The following is a 5,877-nucleotide window of genomic DNA, read 5'->3' as shown; positions in this document are numbered from 1 at the left end:
ACCCCTTTTAGTTTGTACATTGTACTTGTGGGTTTTATTATTGCACGTGTTTTAAGCCCAAAGACAATGGAGTATAATAATATTAATAATAAGACTTGCCCTATTGGGTCAATATTGGATGTGGGTCTATCTATCTCGAATTAGATCATAGAGTTTTTATTGTAAATTAGATTTCTAATTTAATCCTGAAATTGATAATTGACATGATAAAATATTTGATTTACAAAAATCTGGTTAAAAGGCAATAAAACTCGTCTTTTTGGGTCTTAATTTTACATATATTTAACTCATTTCATGTTAGCAAGCTATACCTTTTAAGAGTTGGAAGAAAGAAATAATCTTCTCCAAAGTGCTCAGATTGAATCCTCAACTTCGAAGCTAGATGAAGGTATAAACAATTCCTTTACTTGAGCCAAACTTATCTCGGTATGACTAAATTAAGATGTTATGTTAATTAACGTACCAAATATAATATAAAGGCATGAAAACGTTCTATTTATATATCCGTGTACCAATAATAGTAATTTGTATTTTCATCAATTACGTTATTTAAAAATTTCAAATATTACTAAGGCTCTATAATCTCCAATTTATTGATCCCGAAATTACTTTAGTTTTGTTTGCAAATTGCTCAACAGCTATTTTTTATGAACTTTTCTTATATTGTACGTTATATTTACTGAACTTTATTTGCCTTTATTGATTTGATCGTATTTTGCTGAAAATAATTAAACTAGCTAGAAAGCTTATACCTAACAACTCATACAATCAACTCGAGGACTTTGTTACTGTTTACACCTAATTAATTGTTTCGGCTACTACAATTTCAATTAACATTTATAATCTTCTATCTATATTGTTTTCATCAGCCAACGTTGTTAAACATATTCGCGATTTAATGTACAAGGAAATTTTAAATTTTCAAATTTGTACCTTAAACTTCTAAGGGGAGAATAATTGGCTCATCAAAACCCTAAAAAATATAATGTGAGATAGAGAAAGAAGATTAATTAATTGAGTGACGTGTATTGTGGTTGTCGTCTGTTATTGTCGTTGGCCAAATGAGTTTAAAATTAAATTAAATAACAACAAACTCCCAGTTGTTTGTTTGCAGCTGCCGACATCAATGTCAATTTCAAATCTTTTGCCATTTTTCTACTTTTATCTAGTAATGTTGATGTTGGTTTTGCTGTGACAGTTGTACTGCAAATATTTCCTAGTTTTATTTTTTATTATGTTACATGAAAATAATTGAATTTAAAAAATTTGTTCAAAAAAAAAATATTGAATTAAAGTTCGTAGGTTGTAATTTGTTGTCAATAAGTTCTAACATGGTATTTCTGAGCTTTTAGGGTTCAGAGCTTTTATAGTTAGATAAGTTTCTGCTGCAATTCAATCTCTATCAAGGATTGTGGAAAGAGAAAATTTGGAGGCTAAATTATAAATTAACTATACACTATTGAAAATTCTACCGTTAGTCATTATAAAAAACTATCACAATTTTTTAAATTGGAAGGTTATAATTTGATGATTTTTGAATTATTTTTAAAAACTAAAATTATTAAAAATTCATTTTACATTTTTGAAAATTAATTATTCTAATTTTCATTTTTTTTTTCAAATGAATTTATGAAATTCAGTTTTAATTATTAATAAAATTAAAAATCAGAAAAATAAATTAATTTTTTTTTTCTAGGAAATAATTAAATTGATTTTTAATTAATATTATTAACACATAAAACTAATTCAAAAATCATTAAATCTTAAATGTTCATTTTATGGTTGTCATTTTTCAAACTACAACCGTAAAATCATCCCTACACTACTTTTTCTATTTTATGATGATGTTCCTGTTTACATAAATCGTTGCAAATTCTTGATTGTAAATATCTTTAATCTCACACTAGCAAAAATTATTAAATTAAAGTTAGATATTAATAATGTATTCACCAAAGCGAATCAAACTAGACCCCATATGACTATGTTTGTTATTATACATTATGAGAGATATAGAAAATTCCCTCTCATTTTTAATAGTCAAAAGATTCCAAATGATAATATTGATGTGAAACGCGAGTATTGCTCTTTACAAAAAAAAGTACATTTAGGCACTTAAAAAATTCAGTATTTGATAACTTTTGACAAATATATAATAACAATTGGTAATTTATTGACTATCTTCAAAAAATAGATTTATTTAAATAAAAGGTTAGAAAAATAACAATTATGGGTCGCATGCATCTAGCAACATAACTTTTAAGTGAAGCAATGCACAATTACTTTGAGTGTGAATGATAATTTTAGCAGAAAATGAAGTCCGGCAATCGGAAATTTGTTCAAAATTACAAAATCATCATTTTTTGATATTATTCTAACTTTGTACTTCTACTTATTTTGTTTTAAAAGAGAAAAATGAAAGTAATAGAATATTACATAGTAGCATTTATTGATCGATTATAACAATCAACGCCAATTTTATCATACATTTCCTAACTTACTAAGGTTTTTAATTTCTAGATTAATCTTAAAATTAAAATCCTTAACCAAAAAAAATGACAATTTCATTATTCCTTGGAATTTTTGATTGCCAAATTTCAATATCATAAGCTAAAATTTGCAACCAACCCTCATAAGTGAAGTTATACATTGCTCCATTTAAATGTTATGCTATTAGGTAGTGCACCCTGTCATTCCTTACAATATACTCAATGCCTATATATAGCTAAAAATCCACCATGTTTTTGCTTAATTACTGACACTCACAACTACAATTCCAAATTTAAATGAATTGATTGTAGGAATAAGCTCCTCTGTCATTCCTTACGTTTGTTAGTAATGTGCCTGGTACGGCCTTGCCTAAACCTAGCCAACTGAACAACCCTAATAAGTAATATTACGAGCTCAAGATTTAGCCCTATTTATTGCATTGATTGGCACTAGAAAGACATCACCAACCCTGGACAACTAGAATAGTACGAGCATGTGATTTAAATCAAGGAATGCCCCTATAATTATGAGGTCAAGGAACGACATACCTACTATTTTAAAGTCAAGGGACGTCCTATCCCACAATTGATTGTTATTAGTTAAACACATATAACCAATTTAATTACATTAAGCTCTTAATAGCCATAGAAATCCAATATAGTATTATTTTGTCAACCCTATCAATTAAGATAAACCATCATTTCATTCATATACTAAAACATGTGATTCATAAATGCTTGGAAATATTAATTGCGATTCAAAGAATAAACATGTTGTTAGGGTCAAATTTCTCTTCTATTGGGCCTGGTCATCAAATGATATACTTTAAAGTCCAAAAGCAAGGTTCTACTCTCCAGCCCAAGTGCCAAGTCAGTCAAAGGTCCGATCAACGTGGCAAGTCCACTTGGTTTCAAGGGCCCAAGGCACTTAATTGAGCAAAGGTATAAAAGCCAACACTTGCATCATTTTACGTTGCTCCACAATCAGCCTCAAGCATCTAAATCACTTGCATAGCTCATTCTCTCTCTCTTTCAACACTGTACTGATTTCGACATCGGAGGGGCCTTCCTCGGCACAACCCCCGAGGACAGTTTTACGTGTATTTATTGTGCAGGAAACTCTCGGCCCAACCATCACTTGGACCGAGATTAGTCTTCCCCCTCGAAAAGGACCTGCTAAAAGTCCTATTGTTTTCATCCGAAACAATTTGGCGCCATCTGTGGGGATTGACCCATCAAGTACATAATGCCGCCGGAACCCTAATGTCAGGACTGGGCCTGCTGCTATTCCCAGAAGAGCTCCATTAAGGGCTGAAACGCCGCTTGAGGGGGTTGACCCATCAAGTACATAATGCTGAGTTCCGAGCACCTTAATCTCCGGTGCCGAACATGTTGTTCACAGCCGAAGACTATAGGGGGGTGGTGTACCCCCATGATGACCCGTTAGTGATCATGACAGGCATTGCAAACCACAATGTCTATCGAACCCTCGTGGACGGTGGCAGCGGAGCGAATATCCTCTTTCAAAGGGCGTTCGACCAGCTGAAGTTGGAGAGCAAACACCTAACTCCAGTGCCCTTCCCAGTAACTAGATTTAATGGCTCTTCATCATACCTAGATGGGAAGATTCTTCTTCGTGTCTCCCTAGGTCAAGACCTGGCGTAGCGAAGCATTATGGCCGATTTCTTAGTCGTTGATGTTCCGTCTGTATACAAAGTGATCATGGGGAGACCCCTCATTCACGATATTCAAGGAGTCGTCTCGACGTACCATCAAGCAATGATTTACGTTTCGGACAAGGGCAGTCAAAAGGAGGCCCGAAGATGCAACCACCTCAAACCATCTAAGAGTCGCCGCAGCGACAAGGATGATGAGGAGGAAAAAGAAAAAGACCGAGGAACGAAAAGGCCCAAGGGCTTAAGTGCCTCGGCTCAAGGATCCCCAGCAAAGAAAACATCTTTGGGGAAAGAAAAGGCCAGTTCTTCATCTGAGCCGAAAGACTCAGGAAGTCAGCCGAAGTCTAGGAAGCCCGCTGATATTGACAGCAGGCCTGAATCCGAAGAATCTAGTGCCAGAGCAATGGAACTGGATAATCAGACAGAGTCAATATCGTTGACCGTAGGAGATGATGAAAAATGTGTTAGCATCGGACAAGGACTAGATCCGAGCTTCCGTGTTGAATTAATCCAACTCCTCCGAAACAACAGAGACGTGTTTGCTTTCTCGGCATCAGACATGCCCGGGATTGACCCGAACCTCATCTCCCATAAGCTTAATGTCGACCCCACATGTCGACCCATTAAGCAAAAGAAGCGGAACTACTCCGCTCAAAACAACCAAGACATAGCAGCCGAAGTCAATAAACTTCTGGACGCAGGGTTCATCGAGCCTTGCCAATATCCAGAATGGCTGGCTAATGTGCTGATGGTTCAGAAGGCAAATGGCACCTGGAGAATGAGCGTTGACTTCACGGACCTAAACAGAGCTTGTCCGAAGGACTTTTATCCCTTGCCGAGGATCGATCAATTAGTCGATTCGACGAGTGGCCATGCCTTGCTTAGTTTCATGGATGCATTTTCTGGGTACCATCAAATCTTCATGCACCCCGATGACCGAGCGAAAACAGCATTCGTCACAAGTTCCGGGGTGTACAATTACAAAATGATGCCCTTCGGATTGAAAAATGCGGGGGCAACATATTAGAGGTTGGTTGTTCAGGTCTTCGTCGAGCAAAAAGGCCGTTACATGGAAGTTTATGTAGACGACTCCATCGTCAAGAGCAAAAAAGCAGAAGACCATGTTACGGACCTGGCCAAAACCTTCGCCACTCTTCGCAAACATCAAATGAAGTTGAATCCAAAGAAGCGTGTCTTCGGCGTGAAGTCAGGCAAGTTCCTCGGCTTCATGGTCAGCAAAAGAGGGATTGATGCCAATCTCGCCATAGTACAAGCGACTCTTGATCTTCCCAAGCCGAAAACGAAGAGGGATGTTCAACGTCTCACTAGCAGAATGGCTGCCCTTTCCAGGTTCATCTCTAGAGCCTCGGACAAGGGATTACCTCTCTTCAAAGCGCTCAAACTCACAAAATCAAAAGAGCTCATCTGGGAAGACAAGCAAAAGCAAGCCTTTCAGATACTCCGTGAGCACCTGGCTCACCTCCCAACACTGTCAAGCCCAGCTGATGGAGAAACGCTGTACTTATACGTGGCAGAGAGTCCAGCCACTATCAGCGCGGTGTTTCTAAGGGAAAAACAGAAAGTTCAGCAGTCGATCTATTTTGTCAGCCATACTCTGACAAATGCTGAGACACGCTACCCCTTACTCGAAAAGGTTGCTTATGCAGTGGTGGTAGAAGCTCAGAAGTTAAGACCCTACTTTGATTCTCATCAAA

Source organism: Chenopodium quinoa, unplaced genomic scaffold (genome assembly GCF_001683475.1).
Source record: "Chenopodium quinoa cultivar QQ74 unplaced genomic scaffold, ASM168347v1, whole genome shotgun sequence".
Classification (NCBI taxonomy): Eukaryota; Viridiplantae; Streptophyta; class Magnoliopsida; order Caryophyllales; family Amaranthaceae; genus Chenopodium; species Chenopodium quinoa.
This window is presented reverse-complemented; position numbering follows the sequence as displayed.